Source organism: Palaemon carinicauda, chromosome 1 (genome assembly GCF_036898095.1).
Source record: "Palaemon carinicauda isolate YSFRI2023 chromosome 1, ASM3689809v2, whole genome shotgun sequence".
NCBI lineage: Eukaryota > Metazoa > Arthropoda > Malacostraca > Decapoda > Palaemonidae > Palaemon > Palaemon carinicauda.
Genome location: NC_090725.1, coordinates 285604803 through 285619799, shown reverse-complemented (window position 1 = coordinate 285619799; position 14997 = coordinate 285604803). Strand labels below are relative to the sequence as shown.

At 44.8% G+C, this 14997-nt stretch overlaps 1 long non-coding RNA gene across 1 annotated transcript in view; it reads left to right on the top strand.

Annotated features, from left to right (window-relative positions):
* Window positions 1-14997, top strand: part of LOC137644977 (uncharacterized) — a 35414-nt gene that overhangs the window by 14621 nt on the left and 5796 nt on the right. The window contains exon 2 of the long non-coding RNA XR_011045247.1: window positions 13525-14201. This is a non-coding gene — a long non-coding RNA (uncharacterized lncRNA). The remainder of the gene's footprint in view (window positions 1-13524; window positions 14202-14997) is intronic.

Sequence of the window (14997 nt, the reverse complement as noted above, 5' to 3'; positions counted from 1 at the left end):
CCTACTCTACTCCTCTGGAACTGTTCTTCACAGATGCATTAAAAGAAGGGTAGTGAGCTCAACTGTTGCACCTTACAGCATCCGGTCTCTGGTCCGATGCCGAGCGACAGTGCCACATAAACCTTTTCAAAAGACGGCCAGCCTTCCTGGCCCTCAAGTAATTCCATCAGCTCCTTACAGGTCACTCTGTGGTGCTGATGAGTGACAACACCACAGTAGTGTCACACATAAACAAGCAAGGAGGTACTTTTTCACAGCACCGGTGCCATCTCGCTATAGAAATCCTCAGATGGATATAACACAACTCGGTAGCCGTATCAGCATGTTTCATCCCGGGCAAGAAGAATGTGCTGGCGAGCAATCTGAGCAAGAGGACTCGGCAGACTCCGAATGATCTTTTAAACAACAAATAGGCAACAAAGTTTTGACTTTGTGTAGTTCACTGACAATCAACCTGTTTGCAACATCCCTGAACTGGAAGCTGCTAGTGTACTGCTCCCCAGTACCGGACCCACAGGCAGTCTGGCAGGATTCCTTCCAACAGCGATTAGATGATCTGGACCTCTACTTGCTCCCCCTCTTTTTCTAGTAAGAAGGCTTCTAAACAGGGTCAAGGCATCACAAGACCTCTTAATAACCCTGGTGGCAACATTTAGAATGGTTTACCGGATCTTCTGTATCTGTTCACAGAGGAACTGAGGGAGCTTCCTCCACATCCCTATCTACTCAGACAACCACACTTGAAGATTTTCCGTCAGGCGGTTCCATCATCATCTTCACGCCTGGAGGTCATTTGGCAACTCCTCAGAAAGAGAGGCTTTTTAAGATAGATTGCAAAGAGGCTAGCAGAATAACTCTGGGAATCTTCTAATGCCATATATCAAACAAAGTGGACTGTCTTTTGTGGCTGGTGTTGTGGACGGAGTATTGCTCCCCAGAGTACCAATTATCCAACATTAGCGGAGTTTCTATTGTACCTCAGGGAGGAAAAACTCTGCTCGGTATCAGCGGTCAAAGGCTATCGCTCAGCCTTGAGGCTCGTTTATAGACTGAACGGAGTTCTCTCTCGCCGTAGGTCAGTTTGGCATGAGAGAGGTGTGGAGATTTTTGGACCTGGATACCAAATCCCTTCTGCTTCAAAACTACCTATTTCTGCTCGTCCCCTCAGCTTCAACAGTTATGGCCCCAGTTCCATCAGGGGGCAGGAGTTGCTGGCTCTGGTAGAGGAAGATGCAAGAGAGCTAGCTCCCCCTTCTCTGGGTATCTACTCCCGAATGTTTGTGGTTCTAAAGGTCTAAGGTGCTTGGCACCCATCATAGACCTCTTGGTTTTAAACACCTTTGTGGCAAAATCCAGCTTCAGGATGGTGGCAGTTCAGTCAGCTCTAGCGTTGATCAGTGAAGGATTCGTATGCTTCAGTACCTTGATGACTGGCTACTCCAGGCGTCCTCCCTTAAGGATTGCCTTCGAGCAAGGGACATAGTCCTGGACATTTGGCAGGAATTAAAGATCCATGTGAACAAGTCTTCCCTAATCCCATCCGTGATGACCACCGACTTTGGGATTTTTGAGGGCCTCTTCATCCAAGACTCGGATGGACAATCTTCTGAGTCTTTTGGCAGAATTTTTATCATCAGAGGCCTCCTGCCTTCTTGTGGAGGTGTCTTCTTAGAAGTCTGGCTTCTCTGATCCAGTTGAATCCCGTGGGGATCGTCTCAGAATGAGGGCCCTTCAGTATGGTCTACGTCAGTCTTGGCACGTTGTTTCCAGGGAGACTCTGGTAGCTTTCTCCCCTTGTGAGATATTGTCTCACAACAAGGATGGATCTTCGCTCGGTTCCACCTGACCCCATGTTTTAGTCTTGACGTATTGGATAATGGATGAATTGCAGTTCAAGGATCAGAAGTCATTTTAGGCCAGAAACTGGCTGTTCCATATATTGGAGGGAACAGAGGGTCACTTGTTTTGGTCTTCTAGCATTCCAGGACCATTTGGCAGACTCAGTATTGTATTCGTATTTTTCATTTTTCAATATTAATCTTACCCGATAATCATGTAGCTGTCAACTCCGTTGCCCGACAGAATTCTACGGACGGGATACGCCAGCGATCGCTATACAAGAGGGGGGTGTACTCACCAGCGCCATCTGTGGTCAGGTACTCCAGTACTTCTTGACAACACCACCTCAATTTTTCCTCTGTCGTGCTTCCGGCAAGACCTACATGGATACGCTTATGATTTTGGAGTCTTTGTTCACGGTTTTGGTGAAGTATTGCTCTGAGATTTCAGCTTTCGCTATACAGGAAGCTTTTCCCTTAGCTTAGATAGCTTTTGGATTGATTTTGATTAATGGTATAACGATCTTTGCTTTAATTTGGAATCCCCCCTTGACTGTTCTCTGATTCAAGATGTCCGACCATTCTCAAGCTCCTCCCCAAAGACGATGTAGGACTTGTATTAGGCGTCTTCTGAAGGCCTCGGTTGATCCTCACACCGTTTGTTCCGACTGTAGGGGAAAATCCTGTCAGTTGGAAGATCGATGTGAGGAATGTGCCGGACTTTCGGAACTTGATTTTATTCATTTCCTCAAGTATACGTCTAAGTTAGAGAGAGAGAGAGTTAGGAGGAGTTCGGCTCGCTCTTTACTTTATTCCTCCCCCCATGATCCTCAACCTTTTCCTCCCCCTATAGTGGCTACCCCCGAACCTATTATTAGTGCTCAGCCTGATATGTCGGATGTTTTACGTGCCATTCAGGCTTTAGGTGATAAGGTGGAGTCGGTAGTGAGTGACCACAAGTTTCTCTTGGCAGATGTCAAGGAACTTAAAGTGAAAAGTGCAGTGGGAAGTGGTAGTGCCAGTGCTGTGCCTAGTGTCAGTGTCAGTGTTGCGCATGAGGATACTTCTGTGCGTGCCAGTCGTCCTCCCAGTCCGGGACCTCTTGCAAGCTCCCAAGCCCAGGGGAGAAGCAATGTCGAAGGGCAAAAGGGTTCGGCAGGCCTTGATCGGCGCACAGTAGTATCCTCAGTGGTTGCGGGCGTATCTTATAGAGATCGTCACTTCCACTCTCAGACGATTGAGCCCTTTATTTCCTCGTCTGCAGAAGATGTTTCCGGGAGGAAACGCTGGACCCAGGTCTCAAGGCCTCTTAAGCGTAAGGTCCAGACCGCGCGAGTCCAACAGCCCGGGTGTAGCCACTGGGCTAGTTCGGACTCGCCGCAGTCATCGGATGGCTGCACGCCTCCTAAGAGAGGTAAAGCGTTGCCTCAACAGACCTCAACTTCTGTTAAAGCTATGCCTCAACAGACCTCAACTTCTGTTGATCCCAAGTTGGCTATGCTGCAGACTATGCAGTCGCAGCTTGCGGTGTTGATGCAGGAGTTTCAGGCAGAGAAGGTTATCACACCTCCTGTGAGCGCTCCCCCACCTCTGCGCAGTCCAGCCTGCCAGACGTATGAGGTTGAGGTTCCTCAAGCTACCTCCATGCGTGAGCTGCCGCTTTGGGAGTTGCCAGATACCAGCGCTGTGCAGCAACCTCCACTTTCCTTGAGGCAGGAGCCTCTTGCCACGCGGCAACCTCCTCAACACTTGGGGCAGGAGCCTTATGCTTTGCAGCATCCTCCTCTACCCTTGAGGCAGGAGCCTCATGCGTTGCAACCATCCTCGAGGCAGCAACCTCTTGCGGTGCGACAACCTCCACCATCCTTGAGGCAGCAACCTCAACTCTTGCAGCAGCCACCTCCACTTTCCTCGAGGCGAGAACCTCAACTCTCGAGGCAAGCACCTCAACTCTTGAGGCTAGAACCTCAACTCGTGGGACAAGAGCCTCTCTCTGCGCAGCCACCTCAACCCTTGAGGCAAGCGCAACCCTTGAGGCAGGAACCTCATGCTATGAGACAGCCACCTCAACGCATGCAGCAACCTCATTCTTCTCAGCTTAAGCCGCTTCCTATTCAACTTGAGCCGCAGACTATGCAGCATGAGCCTCATGCTTTACAGCATTCGCCTCTCACCACGCTTGCTCCTCAGACCCCCGCAGAACCTCCTTCATCCCAGCCTCAGGACTTTGTCATTACCAGCCCTCATCCTCTTCAGCAGAGTCTTGAGGATGAATCCGCTGGTGCGCATGCACCCGTTCTTCAGGATTCAGCCATTCAGCATACTGCTTTGTCGTTACCTCTCGCTTCTCAACACTCAGGTGATGAGGTTTCTGAGGATGAAGCGGCTCACCTGGATGATCCTTCATCTGATGTGGAGGAACCCAAGTCATTGCCACCCTCCATCGACTTTCGCAAGGTCCTTACTCTTTTCAGAGAGTTATACCCTGAACACTTTGTTTCTGATACCCCTCGTTCTCCTCCATCCGAGTTCTCTCTAGGCATGCAACCTGTTAAGTCTGCCTACACTAAGCTTGTCTTCGCCAGATCGTCAAAGAGAGCTTTGAGAATGTTAGGGGATTGGTTGCAGTCCAAGCAGCAACTGGGAAAGACGTCTTTTATGTTTCCGCCTCCTAAGCTGGCTTCTAAGGCGGGCGTCTGGTATGCCACGGGAGAGGAACCAGGCTTGGGGGTCCCTGCCTCTGCCCAGGCTGACTTCTCAAGTTTGGTTGACTCTCCACGAAGGTCGGCTATGAGACGCTCTAAGGTCTGCTGGACCTTTTCTGACCTGGACCACTTCTTAAAGGGAGTCTTTCGCGCCTTTGAAATTTTTAATTTCCTCGACTGGTGCCTGGGGGCCTTGAGCAAGAAGACTGCCCCTTCTGACAAAGACTCGGCCATGCTGATTATGTCCTGTATGGACAAAGCAATTCGCGATGGTTCCGGCGAACTTGCCTCTATGTTTGTATCGGGAGTCCTCAAGAAAAGGGAACAACTTTGCTCCTTCCTTTCCACTGGTATCACCTCTTGCCAAAGGTCACAGTTACTTTTTGCTCCTCTTTCTAAGTTCCTGTTTCCTGAGGATCTTATCAAGGAAATGTCTGCGGCTCTTATACAGAAGGATACGCATGACCTCGTGGCCTCTTCAGCACGGAAGGCTAAGGTTGCACCTTCAGTACCAAGATCTTACCGCACCCCAGTGGCTGATACTCCTGCTACCAGATTTATTCCGCCCTTTCGTGGCAGAGCCCCCAGCCGAGGAAGTACCCGCCCAGACGGTCACAGGGGCAGGTCCAAGAAAGGTACCAAGTCTTCGAAAAGCAAACATTGACTCTCCTCCTCTCCAGACAGCCGTAGGAGCCAGACTCAAGACCTTCTGGCAAGCTTGGGAAAGAAGAGGTGCAGACGCCCAGTCTGTCAAGTGGCTAAGGGAGGGTTACAGGATCCCATTCTGCCGCAATCCCCCTCTGACCACTTCTCCCATCAACCTCTCTCCCAACTACAAGGAAAAGGACAAGAGGCTAGCGTTACATCAAGAGGTGTCGCTCCTGTTACAGAAGGAGGCAGTGGTGATAGTCCGGGATCATCAATCCCCGGGCTTTTACAACCGTCTCTTCCTGGTGGCCAAGAAGACAGGAGGTTGGAGACCGGTGCTGGACGTCAGTGCGCTCAATGCTTATGTCACCAAGCAGACGTTCACTATGGAGACGACGAAGTCGGTCCTAGCAGCGGTCAGGCAGGAGGACTGGATGGTCTCGTTGGATCTGAAAGACGCCTACTTTCACGTCCCCATTCATCCAGACTCCCAACCTTTTCTGAGATTCGTTTTTGGAAAGGTTGTGTACCAATTCCAAGCCCTGTGTTTTGGCCTAAGCACGGCACCTATGGTGTTTACGCGACTGATGAGGAATATTGCCAAATTCCTCCACTTGGCGGACATCAGAGCCTTCCTTTATTTAGACGACTGGCTTTTAAGAGCCCCCACAAGTCGTCGCTGTCTGGAGAGTCTCAGATGGACTTTGGACTTGACCAAGGAACTGGGTCTTTTGGTCAACTTAGAGAAGTCCCAGCTTATTCCTTCCCAAACCATCGTTTACCTGGGAATGGAGATTCGGAGTCAAGCTTTTCGGGCTTTTCCGTCGGCCCCAAGAATCAACCAAGCCCTAGAGTGTATCCTGAGCATGCTGAAGAGGAACAGATGCTCGGTGAGACAGTGGATGAGTCTAACAGGGACCCTTTCATCGTTAGCCCTGTTCACCGAGTTAGGGAGACTCCACCTCCGCCCCCTTCAATACCATCTAGCAGCTCACTGGGACAAGAATATGACGCTCGAAGCGGTCTCTATTCCTGTTACCAAAGAGATGAAGACCACTCTCATGTGGTGGAAGAGCAACATCCTTCTCAAGGAGGGTCTCTCGTTAGCTGTTCAGACCCCCAATCTTCATCTCTATTCGGACGCATCAGACTCGGGCTGGGGCGCGACCTTGGACGGACAGGAATGCTCGGGAACATGGAACAAGGAACAGGAAACGCTTCACATCAATTGCAAGGAGTTGTTGGCAGTACATCTGGCCTTAATGAACTTCAAGTCCCTCCTGCTAAGCAAGGTGGTGGAGGTGAACTCCGACAACACCACAGCCTTGGCGTACATCTCCAAGCAGGGAGGGACTCATTCGAGGAAGCTGTACGAGATAGCAAGGGACCTCCTCATTTGGTCAAGAAGTCGAAACCTCACGCTGGTAACGAGATTCATTCAAGGCAATATGAATGTCTCGGCAGATCGCCTCAGCAGGAAGGGTCAAGTCATCCCCACAGAATGGACCCTTCACAAGAACGTGTGCAACAGGCTTTGGGCCTTGTGGGGTCAGCCAACGATAGATCTGTTCGCTACCTCGATGACCAAGAGGCTCCCATTGTACTGTTCCCCAATCCCAGACCCGGCAGCAGTTCACGTGGATGCTTTTCTGCTGGATTGGTCCCACCTCGATCTATATGCATTCCCGCCGTTCAAGATCATCAACAGAGTTATTCAGAAGTTCGTCTCTCACGAAGGGACACGGCTGACGTTGGTTGCTCCCCTTTGGCCTGCAAGAGAATGGTTCACAGAGGTACTGCAATGGCTGGTCGACGTTCCCAGGACTCTCCCTCTAAGAGTGGACCTTCTACGTCAACCTCACGTAAAGAAGGTACACCCAAGCCTCCACGCTCTTCGTCTGACTGCCTTCAGACTATCGAAAGACTCTCTAGAGCTAGAGGCTTTTCGAAGGAGGCAGCCAGAGCGATTGCCAGAGCAAGGAGGATATCCACTCGCAGAGTCTATCAATCCAAGTGGGAAGTCTTCCGAAGCTGGTGCAGAGCCAATGCAGTTTCCTCTACCAGTACCTCTGTAACCCAAGTTGCTGACTTCCTGTTGCATCTTAGGAATGTTAGATCTCTTTCGGCTCCTACGATAAAAGGGTACAGAAGTATGTTGGCAACAGTTTTCCGCCACAGAGGCTTGGATCTTTCCTCCAACAAAGATCTACAGGACATCCTTAAGTCTTTCGAGACCTCTAAAGAACGTCGCTTGTCCACTCCAGGCTGGAATCTAGACGTAGTCTTAAGGTTCCTTATGTCTCCTAGATTTGAACCTCTCCAGTCAGCCTCTTTCAAAGACCTTACTCTCAAAACTCTTTTCCTCGTCTGCCTTGCTACAGCCAAAAGAGTTAGTGAGGTTCACGCCTTCAGCAGGAACATAGGATTCACATCCGAAACAGCTACATGTTCCTTACAGCTCGGGTTTTTGGCAAAAAATGAACTTCCTTCACGTCCTTGGCCTAGGTCGTTCGAAATTCCTAGCCTTTCCAACATGGTAGGTAACGAGCTAGAGAGAGTTCTTTGCCCTGTCAGAGCTCTAAAGTACTATCTTAAAAGGTCAAAACCTATACGAGGACAATCAGAGGCCTTATGGTGTGCCATTAAGAAACCTTCGATGCCTATGTCCAAGAACGCAGTTTCGTATTACATAAGGCTTCTGATTAGAGAAGCTCATTCTCACATGAAGGATGAAGACCTTGCTTTGCTGAAGGTAATGACACACGAAGTGAGAGCTGTGGCTACTTCGTTGGCCTTCAAACAGAACCGTTCTCTGCAGAGTATTATGGATGCAACCTATTGGAGGAGCAAGTCAGTGTTTGCATCATTCTATCTCAAAGATGTCCAGTCTCTTTACGAGAACTGCTACACCCTGGGACCATTCGTAGCAGCGAGTGCAGTAGTAGGTGAGGGCTCAGCCACTACATTCCCTTAATCCCATAACCTTTTTTAACCTTTCTCTTGAATGCTTTTATTGTTGTTTTTGGGTTGTTACGGTAGGCTAAGAAGCCTTCCGCATCCTAGTTGATTTGGCGGGTGGTCAATTCTTTCTTGAGAAGCGCCTAGGTTAGAGGTTGTGTAGAGGTCCTTTAGTATGGGTTGCAACCCTTTATACTTCAGCACCTTAGAGTTGTTCAGCCTCCTAAGAGGAATGCTGCGCTCAGTAAGGAAGACGAACTTATTAAAGGCAGAGTAATGGTTCAAGTCGACTTCCTTACCAGGTACTTATAATTTTATTGTTATTTTGAATAACTGATAATATGAAATACGGGATACTTAGCTTCTTGATTAACATGTACACTGGTTTTCACCCACCTCCTTGGGTGTGAATCAGCTACATGATTATCGGGTAAGATTAATATTGAAAAATGTTATTTTCATTAGTAAAATAAATTTTTGAATATACTTACCCGATAATCATGATTTAATTGACCCACCCTTCCTCCCCATAGAGAACCAGTGGACCGAGGAAAAAATTGAGGTGGTGTTGTCAAGAAGTACTGGAGTACCTGACCACAGATGGCGCTGGTGAGTACACCCCCCTCTTGTATAGCGATCGCTGGCGTATCCCGTCCGTAGAATTCTGTCGGGCAACGGAGTTGACAGCTACATGATTATCGGGTAAGTATATTCAAAAATTTATTTTACTAATGAAAATAACATAATTATACAAACTTGAGTCCTTTAGTCAAACTATCCTGCTGGCACCAGGCCCCAAGTAAGTTCCGGCTGCCATCCAAGTGAGTTTTCAGTGAGTTAGTGGTGGGGCGGTTGATTCTTCCCTATCAACAGGTATTGTTATTATTATTATTACTATCCAAGCTACAACCCTAGTTGGAAAAGCAAGATGCTATAAGCCCAGGGGCTCCAACAGGGAAAAATAACCCAGTGAGGAAAGGAAATAAATGAATGAAGAGAACAAATTAACAATAAATCATTCTAAAATAAGTAACAACGTCAAAACAGACATGTCATATATAAACTATTAACAACATCAAAAACAAATATGTCATAAATAAACTATAAAAAGACTCATGTCCGCCTGGTCAACAAAAAAGCATTTGCTCCAACTTTGAACTTTTGAAGTTCTACTGATTCAACCACCCGATTAGGAAGATCATTCCACAACTTGGTAACAGCTGGAATAAAACTTCTAGAGTACTGCGTAGTATTGAGCCTCGTGATGGAGAAGGCCTGGCTATTAGAATTAAGTGCCTGCCTAGTATTACGAACAGGATAGAATTGTCCAGGGAGATCTGAATGTAAAGGATGGTCAGAGTTATGAAAAATCTTATGCAACAAGCATAATGAACTAATTGAACGACGGTGCCAGAGATTAATATCTAACTCAGGAATAAGAAATTTAATAGACCGTAAGTTTCTGTCCAACAAATTAAGATGAGAATCAGCAGCTGAAGACCAGACAGGAGAACAATACTCAAAACAAGGTAGAATGAATGAATTAAAACACTTCTTCAGAATAGATTGATCACCGAAAATCTTAAAAGACTTTCTCAATAAGCCTATTTTTTGTGCAATTGAAGAAGACACAGACCTTATATGTTTCTCAAAAGTAAATTTACTGTCGAGAATCACACCTAAAATTTTGAAAGAGTCATACATATTTAAAGAAACATTATCAATACTGAGATCCGGATGTTGAGGAGCCACTGTCCTTGACCTACTTACAATCATACTTTGAGTTTTGTTAGGATTCAACTTCATACCCCATAATTTGCACCATGCACTAATTCTAGCTAAATCTCTATTAAGGGATTCACCAACCCTAGAAATACATTCAGGGGATGGAATTGATGCAAAGAGAGTAGCATCATCTGCATATGCAACAAGCTTGTTTTCTAGGCCAAACCACATGTCATGTGTATATAGTATGAAAAGTAATGGGCCAAGAACACTACCCTGTGGAACACCGGATATCACATTCCTATAATCACTATGGTGCCCATCAACAACAACTCTTTGAGATCTATTACTTAAAAAATCAATAATGCTAAGAAACGACCCACCCACTCCCAACTGTTTCAGTTTGAAAACAAGGGCCTCATGATTAACACGGTCAAAGGCAGCACTAAAATCAAGGCCAATCATACGAACTTCCCGACCACAATCAAGGGATTTCTGTACAGCATTGGAGATTGTGAGAAGGGCATCACATGCTCCAAGGCCTTTACGAAAACCAAATTGCAAACTAGGGAGTAGATGATTACCTTCAGCAAACCTATTAAGATGTTTTGCCAGAAGACGTTCAAAAACTTTAGATAATATGGGAGTTATGGAAATTGGGCGGTAATCAGTGGGATTTGAGCTACCACAAACACATTTACATAGAGGGGTAACATTACCAATTCTCCAACTAGTGCTAAAAGCTCCTCTTCTTGCTAACTTGCGCAAAATAACAGATAACTTTGGAGCTAAGAAATCTGCTGTCTTTATAAAAAACAAAGGAAAAATACCATTTGGGTCTACACCTCCATAACCATCAAGGTCCACCAACAGAGCTTTAATCTCACGAGATCGAAAAGCTAAACTAGTTAGTTTAACCTCAGGAAAACAGGAATGAGGAAGTTCAAGTTTTTCATTACTCTGTTTACTGTCAAAAACATCAGCCAAAAGGGTTGCCTTTTCCTTTTGACAGTGAGTGACTGAGCCATCTGGTTTAAGTAAAGGAGGAACTGTTGCATCTACACCAAAGAGTGCAGATTTAAGGGTAGACCACCATTTGTGTTCCTGAGTTGTACCAGAAAGTGTTTCTTTTATGGTTAAATTGTACTCCTTTTCAGTTGAGGCATAAACTCTCTGAGCAAAAGCTCGAAGCTGAGTATAGTTGTTCCTGGTCAAATCTGATCTGTTACCCTTCCAAAGATGATAGGCCTCCTGTTTCTCCAAATAAGCACGTCTACAATCATCATTGAACCACGGTTTGTCCTTCACTCGGTACCTTAGCACACGAGAAGGGATACGCCTATCAATTATGTTGACTAGATTCTCATTCAAAGGGACAACAGGATCTACACTATTATATAATTGTGACCAATTCAAGCACAAAAGATCATGTAAAATCCCATTCCAGTCTGCTTGGGATTTCATATAAATTTTACAAGAATATGATATATCAGGGACAGGCTGCTCAGTCTTCACTAATAATGAAATCAAGGCATGATCAGATGTCCCGACTGGAGAACCAACCTTACTAGTTATAACGCCAGGGGAGTCAGTGTATACGAGGTCCAAGCAATTACCAGACCTGTGAGTAGCTTCATTTATGATTTGCTCAGAGCCTGATTCAGAGGCAAAGTCTAAAGCTCTTAAGCCATGGCGATCGGTAGGAGAGATAGAACTTAACCCCTCCCTATGGTGAGCATTAAAATCACCAACAAAGACAGAAGAAGCCTTTCTATCATCTTCTTGTATCTTAGCCATAATGGTAAGAAGACAATCGAAGATAGAATCATCTATGTCTGGATTCCAGTAGATCGAACACAAATAAAAGTTGTTACGCCTGCCACAAACTTTTATTACCTGAATCTCATGACATCCACATTGATAGCAGGACTTATGAGAAGCAGGGTACTCGGTCCTAATATACACCGCCATTCCCCTGGCCCTAGGGATGGCATCACGTTTCAACATTATTGGCTTCTTAAAACCCGTTATAAGGAGCTCAGATGAGTGCCTCATATTAGAAACCAAAGTTTCTGAGCACAAAAGAATATCATACTGTCTGGACGCAACTGTAAGGTCATGGATATTTGCATGAAGACCACGAATATTGCAATACAGAAGACGACATTGACGAAATCTAGGACGTACTGGTCCCGGATTTCGCTCAATGTCTCCAGACAGCATAAGAATTAATAGAAATAAAAAAGAGACATCATACTTAAAAACTAGATTAACAAGAATTATAACAAAAACAATACGTACAGAATTATAAACAAAGTGATTGATGATACCCATAGACTATAGTAAAAAGTCGGAAAAACTGGTCAACATGGAGGAGCCGATACACCATGCAAGGCTAAATACCCTCCAGGATAGCCACTTCAACTGAAGGGAGGTCAGTAAGGATGGTTTTGAGAAGAAAAATAATCAGAAAAAGGAAAAGACAACCTCTTGATAAACCACCAGGCATCCATGGCCCTTCTATTAAGCCTGCCCAACACACCATTTAAAAAAAACAAGAGGAAGAAAAAAAAAAGTAAAAAAAAATAAATAAGATAGAATAGTGTGCCTGAGTGTACCCTCAAGCAAGAGAACTCCAACCCAAGACAGTGGAAGACCATGGTACAGAGGCTATGGCACTACCCAAGACAAGAGAACAGTGGTTTAATTTTGGAGTGTCCTTCTCCTAGAAGAGCTGCTTACCACAACTAAAGAGTCTCTTCTACCCTTACCAAGAGGAAAGTACACTGAACAAATTGCAGTACAGTAATTAACCCCTTGGGTGAAGAAGTGTTAAGTATCTCATTGTTGTCAGGTGTATGAGGAAAGACGAGAATATGTAAAGAATAGGCCAAACTATTCTGTGTAAGTGTAGGCAAAGAAAAAATAAGCCGTGACCAGAGAGAGGGATCCAATGCATTACTGTCTGGCCAGTCAAAGGATCCAATACCTCTCTAGTGGTAGTATCTCAACGGGCGGCTGGTGCCCTGGCTAACCTACTACCTATCAGTTGTTTGCACATTGTTATAAGTTTTAATTGCCGTGTTCCAACTTCTCTGTTATCAATTCTCCTATAGTAAAGGACGCAAGCTCTCTTACGTTTGAAAAATACTAGTTATTTCAAAAGTTTGGGATTTTAAAGAACTCAAGTTTGTATAGCTAGGAAAAATACAAAATACCAGTACTTAGTTTGACATTCTTCAAACTTTTATTTTCATGACTGAAATTTTCCAGCTATTGTTTTCAAGATTGTAAATGATCTCAACTTACATAATGTACTTTATTTCATATTTTATTTTATTTGTTTACGATTACAGTACAAATATTCAATTTGAAATTACAGTACAGCATAGTATTAGTTAACGATGATTCAAGATTGGATAAAAAATAGGTTTTCAATTGAAATGAATAGCTTTTCACAAAGGAAAAAATTCATATTTCCATTGACCAAAATGTACAGAATACTGTACTGATCTACTTTAAGAAACAAGTATTTCCCTCTGAGCAATATTTGGTAATGAAGCAAATTTGTTTCAATTATGAAACTTGGGTCAAAATGTAAATTATATTTGGAGTTGTACATGACTTGAGTTTTTTGTCTCTTATTTCAGGTGTCTACCGAAAAATTGGTTGGAGATGTTTTCAAGCAGAGAAATGTAAAGCTGAGTCTCAAAAAGAAATCTTGTTAATTCTCAAAGAGAAAACGGAGCAACTATGCCTCTGGGACTTGCTGAAGAAAGGCATCAAGAGGCACCAGAGAAGGAATGCTGCATAGATGAGGGACATGATATTGAATCAATATGGAAGAATAAGAGAAGAAGAGTACACCACAGCAGAAGAGACTCCGTTAAGAAGCACATGAACGAAAGAGGCAGTACATGTACTTCGTAAACTGTGTACTGTATGCTGCAATTTAATGTTAACCAGGAGAGTTTGGCATAACAGAAGGAGCAACAGAAATATAGCAGCTAAAGAGGCAAAAAGTGAAGAAGAAATGTTCATTCGTTTAACAGTAAATATAGGGTGGATTTGAAAAACAGTACACCTATACTTTGAATGGAGAAGTAGGCTACAGCCTCCTGACCAAGTAACCTCCCATCCTCACTATGCTTCAGCCTGGACTGGACCTTCTTGGTAATTCTTCATGTAGAGGACAAGATTCAACATTGCCTTTGACTCCTGATTTATCCAATGCCCTTGGTATTGGGTGATTCCAGCCTTGATCAAATTTTGAAGAACCATCATATTATGATAGCAATATGATACACCTTACATCTCTCTAGTAAAGGTAAGAAAGATTTGAATACTAATAAAAACTAAACTTAAGAAAATGATATTTTATGAAACTAATGTCGACAGTCAACTCCTGTGCTAAGATTCATTAAAGTAAGTGTGAATACTAAATTCTTTTGGGTTGAGTTCCTTGAACGGTGAGATTTAAGGCAGCTTAGGTTGGTACAGTATTCAGGGTTTAAAGCACTTTTTCATATGGGCATGTTAATTCACCCAGTATGTTAATTAAATTGGGGCACTACTATATGTAGAATCTTGATTGTTCCTACACAAATTCAAGCCCAAGTCCTTTAATAGTACTGTTTGATGAGGCTGTTAAATCTTTAATGAGATGAGATGGTGATAGGTACTGCTGGGTGGCAGGGAGCCCCTGCCCTCCTGCCAGGCCACTGAGCTCTCGCTCAGAACTCTATTGCTGCTAGTTTGCAGCCCTTCTTGGTCACTTTGAGGCAAAAAGAGGCTGGTCATTCTTCTCCCTTCCTAACATTGAGAACATCGAAGGTCTCGTTTCTTGGCCTCTTCCCCTTTGGAGGAATTCTTTTTTGATGGAAATGTCCTGTCTGGGTGTTGGTGGTATGTTAGGGAGATCTTGCTTTGGAAGCCCAGAGGTCTTAGTCCAGGCCCTTCTCCTCGGGGTTCCCTTCCCTTCACTCGTGGGGTGGGGTTTGTGAAAAAGACATCTAGTTCCAGAGTTTCAACCCTTTTCCTCACATTTTAGTGCTGTTGCTGTTGGCTCTTCTCGATCCTCTAGCACTTTGGCTTCCTAGTATGTTGAGTTTCTCAACAACAGA